At 38.9% G+C, this 15,042-nt stretch overlaps 1 pseudogene; it reads right to left on the bottom strand.

Moving 5' to 3' along the window:
* Positions 1 to 11,811: 11,811 nt before the first annotated feature.
* LOC100765607 lies at positions 11,812 to 12,310 on the bottom strand (annotated as a pseudogene).
* Between the last annotated feature and the right edge of the window lie 2,732 nt (positions 12,311 to 15,042).

Raw genomic sequence — 15,042 nt, 5'->3', positions numbered from 1 at the left:
TATAGCTAAAAAGAGAATAAAGAAGCAGAAAACAATAAATAAGTACCAATGGGCACCTATTGAGAACCATGAAGGTAAAGAGGAGCCAACAGAATTGTCTCTGCCTTATGCTTAAGGGCTCTGAAGCCTGTTCTATTACCTGTATGGAACAACTAGTATTTACTTATGGGAGAATAAGGAAAAGGAAATCTTAGGATATGAGTCACATATTCCTCCCTAATGGTATAAGAAAACCCAAGGGCAGTCAGTTAAGAGCTTGGTTCCCAGCAGGACATCTGTATGTTTATGAAGACTACTAAAAACAGTGTCCATTAGCCTAGTTCAATTGACAATCTTTGAAGTGGTCCCTGGAACTTAGAATGAAATGTCATAGCAACAGTGCTATCATAGGGACAGCACCCATGAGAAATGACATTTCTTTCTCTTTGGATCTAAGTGGAATGAGTTTTGGCAGCTGGAAAGTATGACCAGTTGGCCTTAAGACATGGGTTTATATTCTTCAAGGTCTCAGAACATATCATAACTTAGGAAGACATGGCTAAAGCATAGGTAAAGGTGTAAGCAGGGAGAGGTGCAGAATGCATGCCAGCAGACAAAAGTATCTATCCTGAATGTCTTCCCAGAACACACAGAAGGACCTGGAACTCACATTATAGCAATGACAGAAATAAGAGTGGAGCAGATCTAAAATATATACCCATGAGATTTGTGAGGTTTTCTGATTTGTTCAACATTCAAAATTGTACAGGAACTGAACATGAGGACCTATGCCTGGACGGTTCTACCAAATGTCATAAAAAGATAGGAAGACTATTAGGGCAGAAACTAATGATATAAAATAGAAAAATAATAGAAAATAGCAACAACGCCACCATATACTTTTTTTGAAAAGAGTAACCAAACTGCCAATCTTCAGGAAAAAAAGAAGACTCAAGTTACTAGAAAAACAAAAGAAATGAGAGCTATCATTTCCAACTTTACAAAACAATAAGGATCATAAAGGAATATTGTAACAGCTGTATACCTGCAAAAGATGAAAGCCAACAATTTGTAGCAATGTGTTAGAGCCTAGAGGATAACAAAAAGTCATATATGAAAGTCAGACAGTCAGACACAGATAAAACTTACTTTGGTTTACCTGTATATTGTTTATAAGGTGTTCCGGTGGAGGATGGTTGTTTAATGGTGGCTACCAGCAGCTTGGAAATGTTATGTGGAAGGAAGATATAAGGTGGCTAAAAGGAATATATTTGAAAAGTGTAATGTGACTAGATTTAATTTATTAAGAAAAAATGTAGGGCTAGAGAGATTGTTCCATTGTTCATAGTACAGGTTTTAAAGCAGGAGACCCAGATCCAATTCCCAGCATTCACATGGAGCCTCACCTCTGCTTATAATTCAGGTCTCATTGCATCCAATGCTATCTTCTGGCTTCCAAGGTAACAGGCATGCACACAGTGCTCAGATGTATTTGTAGGTGGAAACACCCATAAACGTAGAATAAATTAGTTAAAAAAGAAAAATGTAAAAAAATGACTATAAAGAGTTATTACCACAAATTTGTGAGGGGAGATAATTATTAATTACCTTAATGTAAGATCTTACAATTTGTATTTATACATTGTATGTGTTTCATAACATCACATTATATAAATTTAAAATATTATGTTACTTTTCAATTAAATATTTTTTAAATCATATGCCATAAAATATTTTATACAGCTTAAAACAAATGGACAACATTCTATTCACAACAACAAAACAGAGTGCTCTAACTTAGGCCTCATAGCTCAAGTGTGTAATATTTGCTGCATTGGGAGGCAGTAGCATTCTAAGTTAAAGCTTGAACTACTGAGTAAATTTAATCTTAACTTGTGCAAATCAGTTAGAAACTGCATCAAAAGCAAAAGTCTGAAACGGTTAGGCATGTAGATCAGTAGTAGAATTCCTTCCTAATAGGGATGAGCCTTCAGTTTTAGTCTTCACTCCAAGAAAGAAAATGGGAGATGATCTGGTGAAATGGTTTAATGGGTAAAATCACTTGACAAATAAATATTTGGTTCATAAGTTTGATTTTCCAAAGCCCACACACAAACAGTCTGAGTGTAGGTCTAATGGCTACAACCCCATCAATCCTACTATATGGAGACAGGAAGTGGACACAAGAGGATCCTGGGAACTGGTTAGTCAGCTGGCCTTGCCCATGCACCCAAAGAAGAGCCAAGAGGACCCATCTCAAAAAAGGTGGAAGATAAAAACTAACATCCATGGTTGTCCCCTGACCCCCACACATGTGTTTTTTGTTTGTATTATGAAACAGACACAAAAGAAAGCCACCCTGCCCCTGAAACCAGAGAAACCAGCCCTGGCACTTAAAGCACAGCAAATGAACAAATACACCTTGACCCTGAAATCATAGTAAATATGAGAAACCCATCCTGGGCCTGACATCAGAACCAATGAAAAGAACCCAGCCTGGATCTGAAATCAGAGTGTGGGAAAGCAACCCATCCTGTCAATGAAAAGGGTAAAGAGCAAAAAGCCTAAAAATGGCCTAGAGAAGAAATACACTTTGGCCCTGAATCCAGAACCAAATCTTCCCCTGATGAAATGAACGTGAAACCAACATATCTCTGAGCAGAAAAACCAACAAATCCCTAAGCAGAAAAGCAACCAATGCATGAGAATGAAATCTAGACAATCTGAGCTCATCCAAATTCAATGGCATTGAAATCTGAATAATTCATTCCTTGTAAATTTTCTCTCTGTAAAAACTCCACCCCTAAGAAATGCCACATGAGGCTCTGTGCCTATTCATCTCACAGCTACCCTTCTCCACCATGGCAGGGGCAGGAACTCTCCTGGATTCCTCTTTCCTAAATAAAAATCTTGACAGAGTTTCAGTAAACTTCTTATTTTGCTGGCATGGGGCAGAATCTCTGCCCTAAAGCTCACTTAGGGAAGAGAGCAGGAGAAGCAACTGACAATGTGTGCTTGAAAACTCCCTTATAGGAGGAGAGCAGGAGTAACCACATGCTGTTGGAACTGGAGCAGATTACTAAATTTCCCCTTAGTGAGTGAAGAAATTGGTTGGAGCTGACGAAAAACAGATACCTCTGTTGGGAAACTCCCTTTAGAGTGGAGCAGAGGTTAGTTGTAATCTCTCTCTTTCTATCTATCTCCCTATCTTTATTTCTTTCTCCCTCTCTGTCTCCCCCCTTTCTCTCAGAGAGGAGTAGGATTCACACATCCTGTGGGGAGACCATCCCCCACTGGAACACAGCTTCATGTATAGCCTGACTTCCTTATAGGTCAGGATACCTTTCTCCTCACAGCTTTATCAATACTGGATACTGTTCCTTTAAAACTGAAGTTATAACAACAAGTCTGGTTATATTACCCTCCAGTGCTGTAGGTATCTAGGATACCTCCATTCACTGGTTATGTTTGCCATGATTCCCAACAAGTCAGGATAGTTTTCTTCTCACAGGTGCAGGTATCTAGGATACCTACCTTTACAAATGTTGGGACAGCACGACTTCTTGATAAGTCAGAATACATTTCCGTCTGGATCTGTAACCCTGCCATTGCACACGCACCAGTATTCACACACACACAAACACACACACACACACATACAAACATACACACACACACACACACACAAACACACACACACACACACACACACAAATACACACAGATACACAGCATGCTCATTCACATGCATGTGTCCATGTTGCACACACCCAAAGTCATCCCAATAACCCGTAGAAATTCTTTATAGAATTTTGTTCTAATTACTTGTCTGTCACCTTGACACAAGTAAAATTATGTGGCAGAAGAAACATCAATTGAGAAAACAGCTCTGTCAGACTTTCAAGTCTATAAGACATTTTCTTGTTTAAAAATTCATTCAGGAGGGCCCAGCCAATGGTGTGTGTCTCCATCCCTTGACTGCTGGCCCTGGGTTCTACTAGAAATGAGGTTGAACAAATTCTGAGGATGAAGCCAGTAATCGGAATCTCTCAATGGCCTCTGTGTCAGCTCTGTCCTCCAGAACATGGAATAAGCCCTTTCTTCCCAATGTAGATGTTGGTTATGGCATTTACTCTCAGCAGTGAAAAGCAGAGCAGGCTAGTTTACACTCAGTAAAGTGGTTAAATTGTTAATAATTAAAAATGGAACCCATGTGTCTTTTGTGTTCAATTTACCAAATGTTAAAATGAGTCAATACCAATTATTCATAAATTGCTCACTATACTAGGAAAGACATTACAGGGGACATTTAAAGACACACTTAAGAGTAAAAAGAGAATTCAAAGAAAAATGGCAGAATAGAAGAAGATATTTGCAAAGAATCTCTCTGACAAGAATGTTGCACTTTTTTGGTTTTTTTTGATACAGGGTTTCTCTGTATTGTTCTGGAAGCTCTCTTGGAAATTCTCTGTCAAGCAGGGTGGCCTGGAACTCACAGAGATCTGCCTGCCTCTGCCTCTGAGTGCTGGCATTAAATGCTTGTACCTCCAATGCCCAGCTTGAACCTTGAATTTCTAATATGCAAAGAACCTGCAGAAAGATGGGTAGCACATGGGCTGGAGAGATGACTGCTCTTCCAGTAAGTCCTGAGTTCAATTACCAGCAAACACATTGTGGCTCATAACCATCGTTAGTGAAACCTGGTGCTCTATTTTGTCCTGTAGGCACACATGCATGCAGACACTTTACATAATAAATAAATAAATCTTAAAAACCAAAACAAACAAATAAAATATTAAAACAGATGTATAACACAATTTTCAAGCCATGTTTGCAATACAATTTCCTCAAAAACAAAAGTCATCAATAAGCACATGAGAAGATGTCAAATGTACGCACTTATTGAGATGAAAATCATTTTCAAGAGAAACCACCTCATCCTCAGTTTTGTACAGGTACAGTTACAACACCGAGATATTATATAGAAAGATTCCATGGAACCAGAAGCCTTATAACCAGCGGCTGAGATGTAAAATAAGGTAGCTGCTATGGAAAACAATCTAGTAGTTCCTCAGAACATAAAGCAGATATTTACCATAGATTCCACAGTTTGTAGATGGGAACCTATGACAAAGAAATTTGTTTTCACACCTTGAGCACATGTGTTGGTAGTGGTATTGTTTATAATGCACAGGAGACATGCACAGTGCAAACTAATGAATAACCATCATATAGAGCATATCCTGAAGTTATTTCCTGTAGTTTAGTTAAGCAGAAAACAAGAGCACAGGTGCAGAGGTCAGAGGACAACCTTTGTGAGTAGCTTCACTTTGTCCACCATAGGGGGCCCAGCAATGGAAATCAGCACTTGCCTACAGCAAGCACTTTACCTGATGAGCAATTTCCGTTTTCTTCCTTCCTTCCTTCCTTCCTTCCTTCCTTCCTTCCTTCCTTCCTTCCTTTCTTTCTTTCCTTCCTTTATTCTTCCTTCCTACTTCCCATTCTCTTTCAACAGCCTATTTTCCCTCAGCTCTTCACATCTCTTTCCCCACACATTTGCATCCTCCTTTTCTCCTTCCTCCCTTCTCCTCCCCTTTACACCTCTTTCTCCTTTTTAATGGGCCATATTTTTCCTAGTCAACCTGGCAATCCTACTGCTTCACTACCCAAGTGATGATATCACAAGCCTGGTCATCAGTCTGGTCGTTTGTGAGTATTTCTCAACTGTGCCTTCTGATCTTTGCATGTGACCTTGCACATAGAGCCAATATTCCATTTTATTTTTATTGTTTCCCTTCTTTTACCATTGTTTCTGCAATCAACACAATAGTTTCCTTTGTTTCTTTTCCTTTTTTTTTTTGAAACTATTCTTCTCTATGTAGAACTAGATAACACAGAACTTCCTGGGAAGACCAGGCTGACTTCAACACAACACAAATCCACTTGCATCTACCTCCCGTGTGCTGAAACTAAAGGCATTTCACACCAGAACCTGGCTCAGATTCTTTCCCTGGCTTTTCTTTTATGCCAATTTGTGAGTGTTCTGTGGATGAGATATCAATTCTTACCTCTGTGATTTGTCAATCACACTTGATTCAAATCCTCCTTTTTAATTTTGTCAATCTAATTCTTTCTTTGGTATGTTTTTCTTCTGTGTTTATGAATTCGTTGAGTGTGTTCTGCCTCTTATTGTTGACTAGCATGTATTGTTTCCAGAAAACATGATGAGGCACAGGAGTATCATCTGAACTCTCCAAACTTCCAGAGATTCTCCAAGGATCAGAAACCATTGACAATGCCTATCTGGCTTAGGTGTCTGCTTTCCTTGCAGTGCCTAGTCAGTCAGTCACCCACTGGATGCTGAGGCCCTTCTTATCCCTGCTGTGCTGGACTGGGAATGCCCAGAAGCACCCATTTGAAAGGCAAAGTGGCTTTATTCTTTTGGCTGTGTTTTCTCCCAACATCCTCATCTCATCTGGATGATATTTTAGGGGAATTCCTCTGTATTTCTAGCTGCCTCTTGATACCATCTCTTCTTTTTTCCATTTCATTAGGAACCTCTCTGTTTATACATGTACAAAATATTCCCTTTACAGCTTTTCAGAACGGTCTCTGAACAGTCAGGGGACAAAATACCACTGCTGGCAACACAAGAGCATATCTTCTGAATAAAATTTGGAACACAGTTTTCTATGAATTTATTATTGGGAAATGACATCCTGGTTACTAAAACTGAAACTATATCTGAGGGTTAACTTTTTTGAAAATGACATCTGCCACAACTCTCTGTTTAACTCAGTATGGGAGAACTTGCCAAGTATGTATGATACCCTGGGTTCAAGCATCAGCAAAGAGAAAATAGATGGATCTGAAATCATAAACCTTAGAGAGGAGAATCTGTCAGCAAATGGACTTATCAGTTTCAGATGATTTATTTTCACTTCTGACAGTTACATACACATACACAATGTATCTTGATCATTCTCTTTCCCACCCATTTTGCCTGCTATCTCTTCTTCATTCCCACTGCCTTTTTCTCACCCATTTTGCTGGATATCTTACTGATCTATTTGGTTTGATCTTACAGAGAGTCCATAAGCCAACCATGTCAATTGTGGAAGACAGCTGTTTATATCTGTCATCTCTTCCTGGAATAATGGATTCTTTTCATACAGATTGCTGGTGTGATTCCTCACTGTTTCCTCATATTGAGAAACTAGAGAAGCCACAGAACAATATACACACAATAGGCTAAAATGAATAGACAAAGTTTCTGTCTACCATATTCCAGCTTGCAAAGTAATTTTTCTGGGTCTGAGTGCCTAGGGTCAAGTATGCTATAGGAATCCAAACTGCCACATTACAAGGTCATGAACATTTGCTTTGTGGCCACAAGAGTGAACCTCGAAGCTGGTCAGCTCGCCTTCTCTCACTTCAAATTAAAAGTATAACAGAAGGCAATGGAAAGAAAATTCATCCTCACAAAACTTATATTGATGTAAATCATTTTGTTGGCACATCAAGAGAAAAGTCATGTGATCATGAAAAAACCAAAGGTAAGTACTAAAGGAGGGACAACCTTCTTGCATGAGGAAAAAAGGTTTTCTAAATAAATGATGTGCTACCTCAAATCAGACAATCAATCACAATCAAGGGTCCAGAATATTTTCATGAAATAAGACAAACAATATTGCAGAATTTGCATGGAAAATAAATATGACAGAATGGCTAATGATTTGTTGGAAAGTTCTGACTGGGCTTTGGTCAGATGACTACAGCTCAAAGCTGTTCATTTAGCTAAGTAATCACGAGGTTAAAATAGTAAGAAATGGGGACAGTAAGAGTCATTTCATTGGAAAGGACCAGCAGGTAGAAAAAGAGACACACTAGACCTTCAGAAGTAGTATATGCCAAAAGTTATTTTTTTTCTTTTTCAAAAGAAGACATGGTCTAACTAGGCTGGCTTCAAACTTCCCCAAAGAAATATTTTAAGGACTATGATAAGATAGGCTTCATAAAAATTGTGTTATGGTAAATAAGTCAGCTTCCAAACTTTACTCAGAGTATAGAATATACATTTAAAATCAGAATCACCGTTAAGAACAATTTAGAAAGCTGAGAAATGAAAATGACCATGTGTTCCAGCTACCTTGTTTTAAATTTTTTTAAACTGCCTCTAAAGTGTAAGAAAAAATTAATTATTGGGGAAAATATTGTATATGTAGTGATTAACTGGGGAAGAAATTGAGACAAAACTATGAAGACACAGAGAGATGTCTGCTCCAAATAATTGAACACCCACAAAGAAAAATATTATCCATGAGGACAGGCATCCAGCAGCACAGGGCTTGTGGGGAATGTACAAAGTCAGTTGAATTGGACTTCTCTATCCCAGGGAGTAAAACTAACACTGAGGCTAATGAGAGAGTAAAAACACACAATAATGAAGTCTTGAATTTCAATGTTACTCTCTGTCTGGGATCCTTGACTACTTAGAGCTGCATGAATGATTGCTCATTGGCTGGTCAGTGTGACATTAGATGCAAGTGCCTAACCATGATTTTTTTAAGATTCTGTCTTTTCTCCACAAGACAAGACTTTCCACTCTCTCCATACCTCTTCAATATTGTCCGTGAAATTATAGCTAGAGCAATAAGACAACAAAAGTAGATGATGGGAATACACTCACTATTTGCAGATGATATGATTGTCTATATAAGTGACCCAAGAAACTCTACTAGAGATATCCTACAGCTGACAAACACATTCAGCAAAGTGGCAGGATACAAGATTAACTCAAAAAATCTGTAGCCCTACTATATACAGATTGACACATTAGTGGAGAAAGAAATCAGAGAAGCATCACCCTTTACAGTTGCCACAAACAACATAAAATACCTTGGAGTAACACTAACCAAAAAAGTGAAAGACCTGTACTGTAAGAATTTTGAGTCTCTAAAGAAAGAAAATAAAGAAGATACCAGAAAATGGAAAGAACTCCCATGCTCTTGGATTGGTAGGATAAACATAGTAAAAATGGCAATCTTGGTAAAAGCAATCTACAGATTCAATGCAATCCCCACAAAATCCCAACACATTTCTTCACCGAACTTGAAAGAACAATTCTCAACTTTATATGGAAAAACAAAAGACCCAGGATAGCCAAAACATCCCTATACAAAAAAGGAACTTCTGGAGGCATCATCATCCCTGACTTCAAGCTCTATTACAGAGCTATAGTCCTGAAAACAGCTTGGTATTGGCACAAAAATAGACTGGTAGACCAATGGAATAGAATTGAAAACTCTGATATTACCCTCACACTTATGAACACTTGCTTTTGACAAAAAATCCAAATTTATACGATGGAACAAAGAGAACATCTTCAACAAATGAGCCTGGCATAACTGGTTGCAGACATGTAGAGGACTGCAGTTAGACCCAAGCCTATCGCCTTGCTCAAAACTTAAGTCAAAATGGATCAAACTCTCATCATAAATCCAGATACACTCAACCTATTAGAAGACAATGTGGGAAATATGCTTGAATTAATCTGTACAGGAGACCGCTTCCTGAACATTACACCAGTAGCACAGGCACTGAGGTGAACAATTGATAAATGGGACCTCCTGATACTGAGAAGCTTCTGTAAGGCAAAGTAGACAGTCAGCAAGACAAAACCGCAGCCCACAGACTGGGAAAAGATATTCACCAACCCCACATCTGACAGAGGGCTGATCTCCAAAATATACAAAGAACTCAAGAAGCTATTTTCCAAAGCACCAAACAATCCAATTAAAAAGTGGGGTACAGAACTAAATAGAGAGTTCTCAATAGATGAATCTAAAATGGCTGAAAGACACATAAGAAAGTGTTCAACATCCTTAGTGATCAGAGAAATGCAAATCAAAACAACTCTGAGATACTATCTTACTCCTGTCAGAATTGCCAAAATCAAAAACACCAATGACAGTTCATGTTGGAGAAGATGTGGAGAAAGGGGAACACTTCTCCACTGCTGGTGAGAATGGCAACTTGTACAGCCACTTTGGAAATCTGTATGGCAACTCCTCAAAAAAATGGGAATCAGTCTACCACAAGATCCAGCAATTCCACTCCTAGGCATATACCCAAAAGAAGCACATTCATATAACAAGGACATCTGTTCAACCATGTTCATAGCAGCATTATTTGTAATAGCCAGAAACTGGAAGCAGCCTAGATGCCCCTCAGCTGAAGAGTGGATAGATAAATTGTGGTACATTTACACAATGGAGTACTACTCAGCAGAAAAAAACAATGGAATCTTGAAATTTGCAAGAAAATTGATGGAACTCGAAGAAACCATTCTGAGCGAGGTAACCCAATCACAAAAAGACAAACATGATATGTACTCACTCATATGTGGACCTGCTTTATGACGCATAGTAGTGACCATGCTTTATCAGAGCTGTTTTTAATGATGTTGCTCAGAATGGCTATCATCCAGATTTTGATTGAAAAGCTAATTTAAAAAAAATGGGGACAGGTATGACAAGAGTAACAGAACTGTGCTGTTTTTCTGGGAATTTGTTTTTTACTTTCTTTTTTATTGGAGTGTGCTGGATGTCTCTACAATATTGTTCAAATGACTGCAGAATCTAGAAAAGCTGTTACTGCTATTGATGCATAACATACTGCCATTATTGGTCTTTTTATATAAATTATGTATATATAATTTATATTTTTGGTAACTTTAGCTGTTCTGTCAACTTTGGAAAAAAGTATCCCAGTTTACCATGTTGAGTTGGCATTGTACAAAACTTAACAGCCATATTGGTCTAGAAATGTTGAACTTAATTTTTTCCCATTTGTACAGGGTAACTCATTGTATTAAATATGTAAGCTCTTAAAAAAACAAGGGATTTTGAGAGCCCATCCCTTGTGAAGGGATGCTCTCTTGACCTGGACACATGGGGAAGGGGCTAGGCCTCTCCCAGGATGATGTGGTAGACTTTGGGGAGCCCCTTTTGAGGGCCTTACCCTGCCTGGGTAGTGGAGGGGGCATGGCTAGGGGCAGGTGGGCTGTTGCGGGGGATGGGAGTGAGAGGGAGAAGGGATTGATATGTGAAGCAAGTTTGTTCCTAATTTGAACTTATAAAATAAAAAGAGATGACACATAAAACACAAATATAAAAAAATGGGAAACACACCTATGCACACTGTGAATGATGTTCTTAAATAAATAGCTATTCTGAGCTGTTCTTTTATCAGAATAAGGCTTTCTTGTTTCTGAACAAGCTCGCTCAATGGAAGGCCACACCTGCTCCAGAAAGAATTCATTTTAAATAGTCACAGCATTCTCTGTCTCAAGGCAATGATATTACTGTACGGAATTTCATTTTTAAGCTTTAGTTCATGTATATGTGTGTTTACTCATATTTGGACATGTGTAGTGCCTGCAGAGAACAGAAGAGGGAATCTGATACCTTGTAACAGAACTTACAAGAGATGGTAAGCAACCATGGTTTCTTGCAATATAACCTGTGTATGATACAACATTATCTGGTGTTCTTAATTGCTAAACACACTCTGTAGCCACATTTTTATGTAAATTTATTGTTTTATTTTTATTTTTATTCAAAACATCCATTTACTTACTGGAAGTGGTCAAAGTAGGAAAGGCAGTTTTTGTTTTCTTACATGATCTTCCGTTCTATTACATCAAATGAACAAAGTAGGCTTAACATATCACTTAAGGTATTATAAGTTTTGAAAGAAGCAGATCTTAGTATTTAATCAAGTCTGCCTAAATAAATTACAATCAAGACAGTGAAACCTTTTCCTTGAGGTCTATGGCTGGCCAGATTTCAAACTTGCAGGGCAATCTTCAAGACTAGAATGTAAAATGTTAAGTTCATTTTCAATATCAATGTCTTCATCCTCATCCCCAATGTCATCAAACTGAATTTCATCATCATCTCCAGGACCAAAGGTATGCGTTTCATTGATTTTGGCATGCTCTGGAAGCTCGCCATATGCCTTGAAACTTCTGGCTTCATCTGCGTTGTACTTTAAAATGACATCAGCTTTGTTATCCTGGTAATCTTGGTGCCCCACCAATATGATGTCTTAGATATTTAACCAAACCTTTGTCCTCAATTTCCCTCTGATATGTCACAGTCTCTTTACACCATCGAAACACATTGCTTCTAGTTGTCCATTTCCCAACATTTGATTACCTGAGCATATTCTTGCCCACCCTCTTAGAACAACAGATCTCGCTTTCAAGATTCATTCTCATTCTTTCCTCTACGTCTGTTTTACCTCCTTTTCGTTTATTCTTGGGCATTGCGACAAGCTGATGGAATGTGAGACTGTGATCCAGATGGCAGCCGGAATGGCGGCCACTCATAGGGGCGACGCTGAGAAAGGCACGGGATGAAAACAGTGCGGGAGGCTGAGAAGCATGCTCGCAAGAGGTTGGTTGCCGGTGACTCCAAGAGGCGCCTAAACCCACGCTTGACAGTGGCAAATGGCATCTTGGCTGTGGGAGGTGCTTCCCCCTCCACCACTCTGTAACATTTATTTTTATACATTTTAAATATATTGTGTCACTTTTCCCATTTCTTCCCCTGTTAATACTTCAACTAGGTGTGAATAAAGTATTCTCAAATATTGGAATAAAGTACAGTGTCCATTTCTGTTGGTTATGTGTTATAGCATCAAAATTAAAAATGGAGTTTTGGATAGAAAAATAGGGAGATGATTCCAGCCTGATACTATTTGGAACGGCGATGTAGACATAAGGTAATTCATCCATCCTTGGATCCAAACAGGTTTGGATAGAAGGAAAGTGATATGCACAGTTAAGTAATATAACTAAGCCATATATTAAAATTTTCTCATCTCTAAAAGCCTCCCCAAAACCTCAGGTCCTGTCTCTCCAGAAAGATGTTCAGGGAAGTCATTTATATTTCTACAGTACAGAAATTTTCCTCTGGAGCAATTGATCTTATCCCACAATGAACTTCCCAGGGAATTTAGAAATTCATGGTGTCTACTCTGTCACTAGATGTTACTCAAAGGGAGCGATATAAATGTCACTTAGAATAACCTTATTCCAGTGAATCGGGCAGGTACTAGGGATTGCTTTTGTGTAGACTGAGGAGCATTACATTACAGTCCCTGTAGGGACTGCAGGGTATTGTCACTGACAACAACATGAGTTGCCAAAAATTAAAGAATGGAAGAAGTGAAGGGGGCTGGTCCATCACAGCTGACTGGAAACAAAATACAGTATATGCCAACTTGTCCTCAGTTACAACCAAAGAACCCTCTGTGGCATTTGATGCTCAAGCAATCAAAACCTAAGATACCTCCCTAAAAATTCTTCCATTATGCACACCTCTTTGTAAATACCATATGGACTAAGCCATAGAGTGACTTCAATCTCAGGATCTCGCCACAATCTATATGTCATCTCAAGTCACTGTAGTTCTCCCGACCCACGGAATGGCAAACTAAGGCAAGATATCCAGGGAGAGGAATGGGGACAAGTGAGGATAGAGAATGACCACAAGACAGGATTCTTATCAAGTGGCAAATTTTATTTTTTCCAGGCTAGTTTATATAGTTAGTAGTATGGGGTAAAGGCGGAGGGCAAGAAGAGGCCAAGAGCTAGGTGTTAATTTAAGCAGGATGTTAGAAAATTACAGAAAGATGCTGGCAGGGTAAAAATTTCATGGGTGGTGGGGAGAGGCAGGGTTACCTAGGTAAATGGTGAAACGACGGAGAGTTGCTTAGGTAAGTGGGCCTGTGGTTGGAACAAAGGATTGACATCTCGGTCATGTTGGTCCTTCTGGGTGCTCATGCTTCTGAAAGCCATTTATAACCAAAGGCAGTTCTATAAACATGTGGCCTGACAAGTTTGACCCTAAAGGTTCACACAAAGCAGTATGGCTCCCGACAGGTCACCACCATTCAGAGCTCCAAACAGAATGTTTGTAGGTATCAGGGAAGCAGAATATGAGCCCATTCAGACAAGTCAGACTTCGTGCCTGAAAGTACCTATTCTCTCCTAACAGGAGGTATAAAATCAAGCAGGGGTACATCTCACATGTGAGCTTGTGGGCTCCCATTGATGCCTATTATCATACGGGAAACAAATTTACTCTTGTGGTTTTGGTTAGACAACAATCTTGTAAAGACTAATTGTCAGCTACCTTCCTGATCATTTATTTTGTACTTTTCCCTCAGTTTGAGGAGATTTGGCCTTGGAAATTTTCATAATCACCAAGTCTAAGTTAGTTTCTGATGAAATCAATGACTATGCTATGAAAAATCTTCACAATGCTGATTACTTTCACAGGGTTTCTCTCTGGTATGTGTCCTTTTATGCATTTGAAAGTGACTGTGCTGAGAAAAGGCTCTACCACACTGATTACATTTATAGGGTTTCTCTGCAGTATGTGTTCTTTCATGCACATGGAGGGCACTGGAATAAGCAAAGGCTTTACCACACTGCATACATTCATAGGGTTTCTCTCCAGTATGTGTCCTTTTATGAATTTGAAGGTAACTGTGCCAAGCAAAGACTTTACCACACTGATTGCATTCATAGGGTTTCTCTCCAGTATGTGTTCGTTCATGCACATGGAGGGCTCTGGAATAAGCAAAGGCTTTACCACACTGCTTACATTCATAGGGTTTCTCTCCAGTATGTGTCCTTTTATGAATTTTAAGGTAACTGTGCTGAGAAAAGGCTTTACCACATTGCTTACATTCATAGGGTTTCTCTCCAGTATGTGTCCTTTTATGAATTTTAAGGTAACTGTGCTGAGAAAAGACTTTACCACATTGATTACATTCATTGGTTTTCTCCCCTGTATGTGTTCTTTGATAAATAAGAAGACAACTGTCATCTGCAAAGATTTTACCACATTGGCTGCATTCATAGGGTTTATCCCCACTATGTGTTCTTTGATGAATAAGAAGATAATGGTGATCGGCAAAGGTTTTACCACATTGGTTGCATTCATAGGATTTCTCTCCAGTGTGTGTTCTTTTATGTGTTTGAATATG

Source organism: Cricetulus griseus, unplaced genomic scaffold (genome assembly GCF_003668045.3).
Source record: "Cricetulus griseus strain 17A/GY unplaced genomic scaffold, alternate assembly CriGri-PICRH-1.0 unplaced_scaffold_421, whole genome shotgun sequence".
Lineage (NCBI taxonomy): Eukaryota > Metazoa > Chordata > Mammalia > Rodentia > Cricetidae > Cricetulus > Cricetulus griseus.
The sequence above is the reverse complement of the archived record's forward strand: the minus strand, read 5'-3'. Positions and strand labels throughout refer to the sequence as shown.